Below are 14,193 nucleotides of genomic sequence, written 5' to 3' on the forward strand. Positions count from 1 at the left end.
GTAGACCAAAATTGATACCAGATTTCATTGAGGGTCTTTAAATATCTTACAGCAGAGAAAAATGAAGTATCTCTGAATTATCTTTGCCCTTTGAATCCATCACACTGACAAAATGGATCTACTGCTTCCTTCAGAGAATATAACAATGCTATGCTCCCCTCACAATCCTGCAGGCCACTGATGACAAATGTCCCCAACTAAATTTCCCCCACCTGTCAATTCCATTCATCCCATACTAATGTAGTCCTTCTTTCTGCTGCAATGACCACTGTGGTCCACAGATGGGATTTGACTTGGGATGGGCATATCAAAATTATGTGCATGCTTATCGTCATTGTAATGTAACCTCCATCATTTTTTTCCCTCAAGTCAACCTCAGAGCTGACTATGTTCCTGTGTGAAAGAAAAAAAAACAAACTGGAGAGGTTTTCAGGAAGACAGAAAAACTAAGAGAGGGGATCTTGTGGACCAAGATATCGATCTCTGAACTCTGACAGTGCTTTCCTACTGAATAAATTCAGCAGGGTTTCATAAACATCAAGGTTGCATTTCTCATTATGTATAACCTCTTTCAAGGTCAACAACATCAAGCTGGTGCATTCACTCCTTTGCTTTTCAGCCTCATTTTAGTCAGAGCATGAATAAAGCTCCAGGAGTGAATGCTACAGGTTACCCCTGGGCTCCCCACAAAGGACAGGGAGACCTGAAAGCAGCTCACAGCCTGCACTATGCATCCATTCTCTTCTGGGCAACGTTTTAATGCAGCCTAGGCTGTATTTTGATACAAAAAAAAGCAAAACCAAAAACAAGCCACAAGTGTCTCAAAGGATTCTACAGGCGGTTAGGAAAAAAAAAAGTGCTCACTGCTGCCCCAGGCACAGGTGTGCTCTGCATGGGGGGTATCCATCTGGAGTACTCCATTTACAGATAAATTGCCAGTAGATTCCAGTCAAGATTGTGAATTCCCGCAATAGGATCTTGTAGGACCAGTACTAAGGGTACAAATGGGATGAGGTTTTCTCTTATTCAGCTTTTTATCTCAAACCTCTCAAGGGAATCCATAAACATGAACACATACACGGCTGCCTTTGAAGAAAGGCTGACCACCAACCCTCTCTGGGAGAGCTTTGTGGCCATGCAGGAATCACAGCTATTTTCTGTCATCCTCATGCTCTGTTTCATAAAACATGCACAGATCAAAATAAGTAAAAGAGGCATGATCCAATACTATCCAGAATCAGGAGTGCAAAACTCAGTTCTTCCTAAGCAGAAGTGATGAGTGACAGGCTGAGACAGTAATAAGAATAGTAAGTTCATGGATAAAATGGGATTATGTTAATTCAAATCAATTTTGGTACAGGAGACTTCAGCAATATCCTGAAAAATTGTCAGGTTAAACATAGATATACCACTGCAATCTCTTCTGTTGAATTTATTTTTTTCCTTGTCTGTGTTAGTGAAATCTTTGCAATGTAGTTTCCTACTTTTTTACTTCCAAAAACTGTTTGTATTATATGACTGAGCCAAATTGGCTTGAAGTGGTCACAGTGTAATTAGCTCTTTTTATGACCTGTGTGAAACAGTTTTTTGTTTTCAGTTGCATGTTTTTCTTTTTTTTCCCCCCCAAAGCAATAGTTCTTTGAGTTATGTGTTTAAATACATTAACCTTGTCCTCTTTTTAAAAAATAATCCACTGAATGGTTCTCAGTTTGCCTGACCTGTAGGAAAACTTAAAAAGAAACAGTGTCAGCAGAAGGTTGATCCACTTTGTACCAGGCAGAGACAAATTAAAAGAGACTTTGAATCCATTGTTACATTTTAAAGCTCCTGATCTTTAAGCCACTTTATGGTAGAAGCTCCTCCATCACCTGGAAGGTGTGTGATTTGCAGTAACAGCGTTACAGCTGCAGTCCCAGAACTAATCCATATCCCTGCCCCTTTCAGGAGGCCCATGACCTGCAGGTTGCCAGGAAAAAAAAATGCAATGTGTATTGGAGAGCAGGTAATGGATGGAACTGTGCCTGTGGAAGGTAACTCCTCACTGTCCTGCTGTTCAGTCTCCGCACATCAACCTGTCTTTTTGCAACCTATTCATGTGTGCAAGGTTAAATACATGCTATGAAAGGGGAAAAAATTCCTGGGATTATTCTAGTGCTAACCTATATCAAATAGAGACCCAAACAAATCAATTAGGTGCATCTGCTGTTACAACTTTCTAAGCTGATTGTTTCCAAGCCATACTCTCTCTGTCTTTTGTCACAGCTGTTGTATACAAACCATTCTACCAGATCTGGTGTTTTAGTTTTCAAATTACTTATTGATTCATATACAAGGAAGGGGATACAAGGAACAGATAATTTAAATCTAAAAATATCTTTTCCACACATAAAAAGACACAGATTCTTTTTTACTTGATAGCAGAGAAGAATAAGTGGTGTGCTGTGATGTTTCTTTGACTGAGGCTTGAGAAAAGTATTGCAATGTACCTGTACTTCAGAATGTCAGAACTCAAGGTATTTCAGCTAAATCAGGGACTTCGTTTTCAGAAAAGGCCTCTTGTCTTGTTTCCAAGGCTCTTAAGAACACTAAGAACATCCTGGTTGAAAAAAGCTCTTCTTGGGTTTGCAATTCTTGTGTCTGTCATTAAGAGCTGCTGTACTATTTTTTTTTTTTCTCCACCAGGAAATGCATTGCTTTCTGCGACAATTGTAAATTTGCAGCTTTGCTCCAAAACTACATATAAAATCAGAAAATTTAGAGATGCAGTAACTGCAATATACAAGAACAAAAAACCAGCACCACCACCAACAAAAAGATTTTTCAGGAGAAATCAGTAGAGACATCCTTTAGCCATGGGAAACCAGCCCTACATCCAGCACAGTCATATCCCTTCATGTTTTCCATTAGTCTTTGGTCAAAGAGTTCAAATCCTAGCCAAACATTACAAAAAAGGCCTGGTGTTTCATTTCTTCATTCAGTTGTATTTGTCAGCACAAATATTTAAAAATTCCAAAACTGTCCCATAAACATTTGTCATACCCCGGTAATACCCTCTAAGCCAACTTTATAGTATTTTCATGTCTATAATCCTGCCTTACCTAACAGGTAGCATAGCCAATACATAAAATAAGCTTGTTGTGCTGGAAGTTGCTGAATGCAACTGTTTCATAACCCATAATAAGAGCCCTTTACCTGTATGCAAATAAATAGCATTTGGAGAGTCAAAGTTCTTATTACCTCATTAAACAACTGAGTGAGCTCTGCTTTTTAAGGCTCAAAGTCTGTAGAAAAATCTACAGACAGAGATCTTTGCTCAAGGTGTGAATGGTTAATTATGGGGGGGGTGAAATATGCAGTTCAGGTAAATTCCTGGAGGTAGTAGCAGTTTGGATGATGGAGAAAGAGCGGTGAGGAAGAGCCTTACAGGAAGAAGGAAGGAAGGATGCTTCATCTGGCACAGAGCTCATGGGTCACACAGGTGGGAATCTCTGCTCAAAGAAACTGCCTACCACTGTTTTTTTCCACATATACTGCACTCATGCCAATTAAAAAAAAAAAAAAGAAATATCTCAGGGCTGTTTGATTCAAACCACTTAAGAGAAATACCTTTGCAAGCCCTAAATATTGGACAACTTGTAACAAAGGGAAATAATCTAATTTTTTTAGAAAAATAATTACATAGAAATAAAAAGAAAGATCATTCATCATTTCTGCTATAACCTTATAAAGCCTCTGTGGGTCAGTTCATACAGTAAAAGAGAATGTGGTTTTTTAATATGCTTAATTTATTTTTTTTTTTTTACTATTCTCCAGCATAGAAGAGCAATCTTGAGACCAGATCACTCAAAGGGAACACTGTGTCTTTCCATTTCTGACCCTCACCACCCTCCGTAAAGGCATCTGAAATTGATTTCTAGGTAAGTTTTACTAAATAAATAGTTATTAAATAATTATCTGCAAGATAAATTTTTGGGCTGCTAGTAATTCTAAACTAAATCTATATAATAAAGTCATTCTTAATTAATTAACAATAAATGTGCTCTGTATTTTTATAAGGAAGTACAAGTAAAATGTGAATAAGGCAAGTCACGAACATTCGTTATAAAATACTTCTTTCCATAGGAGATGAACTGGAAGATTAAAGGTGGGACAGGCAGTCTTCTGATTTCTTGCCACCCACTTTGAAAACAAGTCTGAGAGCTCAACTTTTAAAACTGTCTTGAAAACCACTGAGGAGACAGAACTACCCTTGAGGAGGTACTTTGTTAAGCTTAGTGACATGAAGCAGGTCTTCGAGCTCTGATGCCCCCCTGAAACAAAAGGAACTTTATGATAAAAACCAAAAACAAAAACCCAGCCAACGAAACAAAAAAAGCATAAAAACCCCCAGAACCAGACCTGGAGGATCTTATACCTTAAAGAAAAGGTTTCCAACTGATCTCTCATATAACTACCTGAATTTCTGCCTGTCTCTATTTCCTTTCCTGGGGTCTATGGCTTCACATTCCAGAGGACCAACAAATCCACTCAACATCAAGGAACTGCAGCAGGACAGGGCAGAGCTGCAGCATGGACTTGTGCTGAGGGGCTGCACATGGACCAGAGCAGAGTCCTCTCTGTCCCTTCCTGCTCACAGACCTCCAGCAGCACACAGCCTGCAAGGGCAGCACCCTGGGGACACTGCAGAGGGACTGTCTTGTTTGAACAATTCCTGATATCCTTAGTTTTCAGTTCTCTGGTTCCAGAGATAACTTTTGCCTTATTCCCGAAGAAGAAAAGGAAGAATCATCCTTTCAGGCTTGTTGGTCATGGAAAAGTGTGGCTCCATAAGGTACAAATCTTATCTAGAGTTACTCCAGGGGCTCAATGTTTTTTTTAAAACTAGCGGGAGGGTTTCTACAGTTCTCACAATACTGTCAGCAGAGCACTAGGGAATGCTCACCATTTTTCAGTGTTCTCCTAGTTTGCCTCATATGAAAGAGGACAAAATGTGACTGTTATCCTCTTGTACTAGAAGGAGGTAAAAGCCCAGAGAGCAGTAATTTTACTAAACTACCTTGTCTCTGAAAAATAATCTGCTTCATATTCTAACATCACATGAAACGGATTTTCCAAGTCAGTTATTAGATATTCCTGGCTCTTCGGAGCACTGGGAGTTGCTCACCATAGCAAGAACTCTCAAGTAGCATGGCAAAGGACACTACTGCTATGGCCCTTTAGACAAGCAAAACTCAAATCCTGGGAGCCTGTTTAAAGAAGCTAATTTGAAGAAGATGTTTATTATGACAAAGATAAAATTAAATCTTATCGCCCAAATAGATTTACAACTTAACATTTTAGACTGAGTGGACTGTCAGAAAAGCCTACTCTTTAGGGAAACAAGTGGCAGCACTGAACTTCAATTTACACTCCCCTTCCAAAAGGAAGTGTCCTTTAGCAAGCACAGGAAATGGCTGTACTGTTGAGAAGTCACTAATCTCTGTGTTTCATTTGGAGGATTTCCATTGTAATGCCTGTTAAGCTCGGATTATCATTGCTGTTAGACTGTCAGAGAGCAAACAACAGGGAAATGAACTTCTGATCAGCATATATTACTGTTTTATCTCTGATTAATATTAATGAGCAAGTAACTGCAGAGCTATTGCCATGCAAAATCCTGTGACAACATTATTCTGAAGGCTAGGTGGACCCAGGAAACAACACAGAGTTTCTCTCGTTGGTCTGCCCTGACATTGCTGTGCAAGTTGAGGGAGCTAAACACAGAAACATTTGAAAAAAAACCCCCAAAAATAAGGAGTCACTCAGTATGAAATTTGGGTTGTCTACCTGCTGATCAACATCTGCCAGTTATCATCTGGGATTCAGTTAATTTTATCCAATTAATTAAATTAAATTTCTCAATCACTGACTTCCTCTGGCACTCTGAGCACCAGCACTGAGAGGTGTGGAAGAGAAGAGACTGGGTTACCTCAGAAAGCAACCCTCGGTCCAAGCATGCTCATAAAATAAGAATTCATTGTACTGAACAGCATAACCTGGCCTCTTTGGAAGATTGATGCATGCAGCTATTGAAAGCTCCATCTAAGTTCTGAATGTATAATTCCTGCAGAACAAGTACTCCTAAACACATCTTTGATTAGCTGAAAACGCAATTATTTTTATAATAATGTTTTGCAGACAGCTTGTAAGAATATCAATGACCTATTTTTTTTCCTTTCCTTCCCTATTTTGAAATCAGTTTCTGTTAGAAAAGCAGAAGATTTACTAGGGAAATAAGTGCTTCCCTTGCATATAAATGGTGTAAAAGAGAGATTGGCTGTGATTTTAGACACTTGCATCAAAGTAATTACAGCACTATATAAAGTATTGGATTCATTAAGAGGCTCTAAAACAATTTTTATATACTATTAAGTAAAAGGGAAAAGAATAAAAATGGAGAACTATAAACATTATGACTTGCTTTCTCTGTCAAGTAAAGTCCTCCCAGTTTTTGTTGAGGAATAAAGACCCCTGACAAAGAGTAACGTGAGGTGCACAATGAAAGAGTAAATAAAGTGTTGGACTGGGGCTCAGGAGGTTCACATGCAGTGTCCACCTCGACAGAGGTTCCCATGTAGGGCAGTTAGAACATGTATCCATGCAATTTATCCTGTATTCAGCTCAACAAAAGGAGAATTTTCCTTCTGTCTGGTCCCTTTAAATTGCAGCCTATTTAGGGAGGTCAGAGTCTCATTCTGAGCATCTATTCAGTACTTACAGCAGGAGGACACTGGTTTTGTTTAGCTACCAAGATGACATGATTCTGCTGTTTGAAGACACAAATAGAAACAGGAGAAAAGACACTTCAGTAGGTTCAAAATAGCCATCGCACAAACAGGACAAAGTTGGTGAAAAAAAGACGGTCATCAAAGAAGATATTCAGGCAATGAAATCTTTAAACAAGAACACTGTGTTTGTGGAGAGTGTCTCAGGTGTTCAGATGAGACAGTGTATTCTAGACTAGATTGGGCAACACAGCTGGAAACTTTACAGAAGCAGCAGTGGGACTGATGTTTGCTAATGCCTGAATGAATACATCTGCCTGAGATGGTTACAAGAACTACAGACTCTCTCTGGAAATTCAGGCCTTTCTTATTTCTAAAACTAAAGTTTTAGTGAGCAAAGTTGATGCAAAAGAAGTGGGCTATCTCTTCCCTTACTTGTAACCTTCATTCTATGGCTTGACAATTGGGAAAGAAAAAAAAAAACAACACCCAGGGACCAGCATGCCTTGAATGCTTTATTTTGTCTACTTTACACATTAATTTCCCAAGTGTTTCCTGATTCTTATTTGGTTAACACATTAAGGTATCTAATTCTTATTTGCTACGCAAATCACTCCTTTGCAATCAAATTTCCATCAGTATGTGCTATCTTATTATCTTGGTTAACCTCACTTTTGTACTTTACTATTAACCAGAGAGACATTCTGAGGAACAACTCAGTGTTATAAGTTGAGAATACCATAGCTGTGTTTTTCCAACAAAGAAAATTTCTGTAATGTCGCTGGGTCATTCCAGTTATCAAATCCCAGCATCCCAAAGGTTTATCTAGCAACCAACCCAGGCTTGCAGCTTCACTGCTTGCACTTCTGTGAGCCAATTAAATCTCAGCAGGACAAAACTGGAACTGCAGGAACTGGACTAAAAGTCATCTTTATCTCAAACTCAAAGCCACACTGACCCCGCAGAGACTGGCGTGGCTCTGTTTGCTGTCAGCTGCTCCACAGCTCAGGTGTGTCCATGTTCTGTAGCACCATGACAATGTCAGTGTGGACCTTTCCAAAGATACCTTTTTGTGAGTAATTGTCTCAGGGAACATTATTATAACATAACATTAACATAATTCTGTTCAGGGAACTCTTTCCTCAAGGTCCAAACATTCAAGCTCACATGTAGGAGTCTCAGTTGATATCAGTAAGACTTTTTGGTCTCATCTCTGGAACAATCCTGTGAGAAGTAGAAAATCTACTCCTGACTTAAGAAAGAAGGCTACAAGTCTAGAGCTGTCTCCTTAATTAACTGTAAAACATGAAATAGTTCCTAAAGCAATATTACAGCTGCACTCTTCACTCATTACTGCCTTTTTCCCCACTGCAAGGCAGCTTCACTTTTCTTCATACCACAGAACTTCAGCCTGTCATTTTCAATGTATTTCCCTGAATATTCCCAGGTAATTGTACTATCCTTTTGGTTAGACTTAATACTGCTTTGACATCTGAGCAACTTATTCCTTCTTATGCTACTTCTGTGATGCATGAAGCTTTCACCTTCCCTCCCATTCATTGCCAATGCCTGACTGCAAACTAAGGAGAATATATTGTAATAGGAGCGATGCAATGGAGAATGATCTGGGTAAAAATGAAAAGCTGAGTTATAGGAGAAGACAGCAAAGCTATTGAACCACAGATGAGTTTGTGTAACCTACATTTTCAAAAGTCTCTGACAAAAATTAGTTTGAGATCTCTATGAACACGAAGTCACTAATTTTGAATTTACTAGGAATATGGGCTGTCATACATAAAGCCATCTAAAGTATCAATGTCCCAGATAGCCAAATGACAAGGAAGTTAAGAACCAACCTCATCAAACTTGGCTTTTAATTTTATCCCCCAGGCTTATCTTGGATAATTCAAAATTATACAGATGGGATTTCTAACCAATGAAATGTGCTCTTGAGTCCTGAAAGAATGGCTGTTATAAAGAAGAAAAGATTTGAGAAGGGTGTGATGTGACATACATTGAACCAAATTTTTCCTGCAGCTATAAAATTTAAAGCCTGAAAATATGGCAGTCAGTGGCAAGACATACAAAAAATTATCCATATTTTGAATTAGGGACTTCTAGATACTTAATAGTAATTGTGAATGTGTTATCTCTTGGTAAAATGCACATTAATCTTGCTCTTTTCCACTTTAAGAAGGATCATTCCCTGGTTATTATTCAACTCAGTGTTACAGCAATTTTCAATCCCATCTTCTCTCCTACCGTCAATTTCTGCTGATGCCGGAGGAGAGGCTTCTCGTCAGCTGGGTGTTGCTATCTGCTGGTTTTCCCTGACATTGGGGTGATTCCCATAACCCGGGGCTGTGGAGTGGTTTTGCCTCATTCCCAGGCTTTCGCAGTGTCTGAGGTGGCTGGAAGAGGTAAAGCAGTTCTGAACTCTGACCTTCTCCAGGGGTAACCTGGCTTTCTCCCCACGCCAGCCAACCCTGCAGGGCTCCCTGGTGCTCCCAGCTGTGCCTGCAGGAGCTCGCTCTAGCACTGGCCCTGGAAGCTTGTAGGAAGATGGAATGAGAGATGCAGGGAGCTGGAGGCAGCTGGAGAAGGGCCCTCCTTCTCTTGACTATTAATTCATTTTCCTACTTGCTCAAAAAGTGGGTGTTACGTGCTGATATCCCTATATACTTACTAATTAGTGTCCCATTAACCTTGAACTGCAGAGTTCCCAGCTGCCAGCTGCAGCTTGTGATATCTTGAGTGTGTGTTTGATGAACTCTGGAGACATTTTTATCTGTTAAATATAGAAAAGCTGTACAGCTTCCCAGGACAGGCAATGCAGCATGGAATCATATGCTTGTCAAGGCCATGTCTGCTCTCCTGACTTCAAACTAATAGAGCTGCAAAGTTAGTGAAACTGTGCAATTTCATCTGGCTCAGACCCAGGCTAATTTCCCAGACAAATATCCATGTGACAGAAATTAGCTGCTACATTGGGCATTAACCACTGCATTCTCTGGTTTGATGACCAAGAGCATACCATAAACTCTATGCCAAAAGTCTGCCAGTTAAACTTTGGTACAGTTAACATCTTTGTTTCCATATTTATTATGTTGCCACTGTAAATAGCTCTGCTGCCAGCACCTCTTAAGCACTAAGAGGAATTAAAGAACAAGATCAATACTTCCACAAAAATTAAATTCAAAGGAAATACCACTTGCCATTTACACCAGATTTTAGAAGATCAAGCTGAATATGTATTTTCCAGGCATTTACTCAGTATTTAAGATGTATTTAACCATTATATTTTAACATGCAACTGCACAGTTTACACTGAGGATCTGGTAGAGCCACCCTGTATTTCGACTTCCTAGAAGAAAAGAAATAGGAAGCCATTAGTGGATTCTGTGCTAACGTACTACTGACATACTACTGAAAATATTAGGAGATTAAACACATACTTTACAATTACAAATAGTGGTAAGTGGTCAGCGTATTTAGTCAAAGCACTGCCTTGACTTCAAGTGCTCTAAAGGAAACAATAATAATCTATTATTGGAAACATTTGTATAAGGATAATTAGGTGACCTGACTATTAACCTGAATGCCTCTGCACATGGGCAAGGTAAACAAGCAAAGCAGCAAGGCTTTTGATATTTTACTTCTTCTGTTTTCTCCTTTGTATCTAGCTATTGCTTTGGCTTTTTTTCAAGTTTCTAGCTTCTCCAAAATAGGCCAAACCCTCTGAAGTAAGAATTCTTTGCTCTTGCCCTTGGAAAGGGATTGGGATTCTTTTGTATACCATCCATTCAGAAATATTACTCTGTGCTAATGTTATGAACATTTACTTTAGAGTCTTAGGAGTGTGAGGTGAATGTTTTCTTCAAGGAAATATTACCTCTTTATCTTATATTAATATATATAATAAAACCAGATGTTATGACATTATGTTTAATTAATTGAATTAGGAGAGATGGCACAAGGGAAAAAATAATTGTATTTCCACAGTATTTTTTTTCCCGCCGTGGGGTAGTTAGATGAAAAAGCGTCCAGTAAAAAAGATTTTGCTAAATTATTAAAAGTGAAAAAAAGTACAGAACGAAAGTAATATGGATTAATGGAGACACTGAAATCAATATTTTATTACAGTTGCTAATGAAATATTTACCAGACTAATTAAAAGATATAGTCCTTACACTAACACCTAGGCTGACGTGCTTTTTCTTGCATTTGTGTTTATTTGAAAGCCAACTAAGTACATTCGTCTCTGACAACAGGATTCTCATCTGTGGATTACACTCAAGCCTTTTGTTTCCATGGTACCTAACTTCCACTTCTGGCTAATCTCACAGAGCGTTCTGAGGGAATTGATCCAACGGCCATTGAAATATGTAGCACAAACACTGGAGAGTATGAAAATCAATGCAAAGACTTTCATTAACTTCACGGTATTTTGGCCTGAACTCATCACTCTTTAACGACAGCTATGAGGAACTGCCATCAGGAACAGGCTCTTAAACGCAATGTTGACCATCTCAGTATGAAAAAGAAAAAACTGTTAAAGGCTGGTGAGAATATAATGTTAGAAAACACCACAAGCAATCTGCTGAGAGATGCAAGAAAACTTCCACTTTCAACACTTATTTCACTGACAGTGACCAACAAGTTGAAAGCAGAGAGGAATGATACCTGATGCAGTAAAAAGTGCCTTCTGTCCTCCTCAGCTGGTTTAAGATTGTAGCATAAAAGTGCCACAAAAATACCTTTTCCATGCTGTATTCATGCATATATTTGGTGCAAGTCACATATTTTAAACAGTTGCACAAATATTTTAGAGATATTTGCTAAACAAAAATAATTCAAGAGCATGCATGCTCTTTTGCTTGCATGAAGGTTCCCATGAGTGAAATACAGCTAGATGTAGAGGGAATAAAAATATCCACAAGTAATCAGCTGGAGACATCTCCAAACATGAATTAGGATATTTTCTTTCCATAGGAAAAAAAAAATCAAATACTTTGAGTCAAACAGCAGAGGAACTTCAAGAGTTTGACTTTATCCCTAAGCTAAAACTACAAATTTCTCTTTTTTCTTCAGGGGCATAAAGTTTAAGTTCCTAATTCTACAAGACCTCTGACTGTCAGCCTTCACAACTCCTTCAGGAACACACCAAGATCCAAGTAGGAGTGATTTGGCAATAAGAGTGAAAACTGGAAACATTTCTCTAACAAGCTTTCAAAACGCGACCTAAAGGGATCCAATGCATCTATTTGAAACTGCAGCAGAATCAACCAGCCTCAGTGGGGAAAGCAGAAGTGAAACAGAAATGCAGGAAAAGTGCAACTTTCCTGCTATTGCTGCTTCCAGGAGCTGTTCCTGGGACACGGGAGCTATTTATGGTGCCCATCTGCAGTCTCCTGCTCATAGGCACAACCATCACAGGAGCAGGATCCAACCTGGGACTTCCAGGAGGGTGTGATCCTTATTTCCTATTTGAACCCCTTCGCTGTATCTCATGGAGACAGGTCTGCACCGTTCACGGCTGCCATTCCAACCTTTCTTTTGTTCCAGATTTCCTTCATGCTTACATCTCAAACCACGCTACACAACCTTATAAAAATACAGAGTAATTATACTAGAGCAGAAAAGAATACCACCAGAGGTCTTCTACATGGCACCTCCAAAGGGAGAAATGTGTTCTTCCAGAAGGATTTGAGAGCCCTTAGGTATAGGGAGATATCGACCTGTAAAGCTGATAAAGTACTCTAGAGCAAACACTCAATCTACTTTTTGACCTCACTAAAAACCACAAAAACACATCTTCCCTCGTACCAAAGTACCTCCTCTCTGCTCTGTCCCTTCCCACCCCTTTCTCACTATTCCTGTCAGGACCTGAGCAGCATATTTGGAAAGAGGACTCTCCATGTTTCCATAAAAGTTTTTCTTTGACAAATTCTTCTCCTGATGGCTTTTCGAACACACAGGCTGCAAGGGTGATCTCTACATAATTTTTTTTTTTTTTTAATTGAAGAAAGGTAAAAGCAGAGCTTGAGTTAAACTCAGCAGGAAGCGGTATTTTTCACACCACATCCTCCCTACTCCTTTTCCCTGCTAATTGCTCACTGATACTGTCTTAAGTGTCCTCCTTCACAGCTTATGCAATATTCAGAAGTAATAAAAAAATCTTCCTGCCTCAGTTCCACATTTCTTTTCTCATCAGTTTTCTTGTCATTCCCCTCTTTTATCTCATCTTGAGATCAATAAACTTACCAGTGTTGTATACCAAATGGACATAACAATACACTATATTCAGCCTCCATAATGCAAATATTTCTTTCACCATAGATAAAATCTCTGCCTCTCAAAGACCCAGAGCCCAGACAGATGATATGCATACTGAAAACATTTTTAAATCCCAAAGCCAGTCATTGTGACTATAACCATGGCTCTTCTCTGGCATAAACAGCTCCCTGCAATAGGCCATAGGTTGAAAATAAACTTAAAGAGCATTAATTACAACACAGGTACAAAGAAAGTGAAGAGATTTAATTTTCTTGCTCTTGATTGAAAAGACAAACACATCTACCACAGAGATGCCTGGCCGGTACACTTCTCAAAGCTGATATTGCTATAAGTCTTTACCAAACTTTTGAACCTAGGGGACACCCCCAACAGAGCACCAGCATTCTTTGACAGGTATTGCACATAAAGAAAACTGTAGAAGCATAAATTGTGGTTTTAAAATCACCAAAGTCCCCTTCCAGGAGGCAGCTGTAACAGAACAGATGGAATCCCTCCTCAGAAAGGCATCTGGATTACAAAATGCTACACTCAATCTATCCCCAGCGGACAGGTAGACAAATGCAGAAGTACTCACTTGCACAGACTGGTCTGGCCTCTCCCCCTGCCCTCTGGTTCTGCCAGACTGCTCACAACAAGCCCTGAAAGCAAGAAAACTTGGTTGGCATCTGCAAAGACAGACAAATTGGGTTTTTTTGGACACCCTGAAAATTACCTATGTAATTTGAGATAAGTGATTATAGAAACCTGCTTTAAAGGTAGCAATGAGTCTGCTATAACCACAGGACCACAGGAGGTGTGTTTTTGCTAAGGAGGATCAAGCACCACCTCTGATAAAACCACACCTGGAAGCAATGATGCAGTAACACAATTTTTTAAATCTCATTTATTTTACAGCTTGTTTCATAACAGTGGTCTTCAATTCCTATATATCACTATTTCAAATGCGAAGGTCTGTAACTTAATTAAAGAGTGAAAATTAAATCAAGGCTTAATGACAAAGCCTTTGAAGCATGAGAACACGAGGTGATTAAACCAAGTCTCAAGTCTGGGCTTAGGCCAGACCTTTGTTATTTTTTTCAAAAACTAAAAGCAGAGAGGGCATTATTTTTAATTATTTCTACCACACACACAC

The 14,193-nt window shown here is 39.1% G+C and overlaps 1 long non-coding RNA gene across 1 annotated transcript; it reads right to left on the minus strand.

The window, feature by feature from the left end:
- Positions 1-9,867: 9,867 nt before the first annotated feature.
- Positions 9,868-13,895, minus strand: LOC136293643 (uncharacterized). Its single transcript, XR_010722209.1, has 3 exons — positions 13,774-13,895; positions 13,636-13,699; positions 9,868-10,128 (listed from the first exon to the last, which is right to left on the minus strand). It is a non-coding gene; the product is annotated as an uncharacterized lncRNA (long non-coding RNA).
- Between the last annotated feature and the right edge of the window lie 298 nt (positions 13,896-14,193).

This window comes from Chamaea fasciata, unplaced genomic scaffold (genome assembly GCF_029207755.1).
Source record: "Chamaea fasciata isolate MVZ Bird 193981 ecotype frontalis unplaced genomic scaffold, bChaFas1.0.hap1 SCAF_9, whole genome shotgun sequence".
NCBI classification, from domain to species: domain Eukaryota; kingdom Metazoa; phylum Chordata; class Aves; order Passeriformes; family Sylviidae; genus Chamaea; species Chamaea fasciata.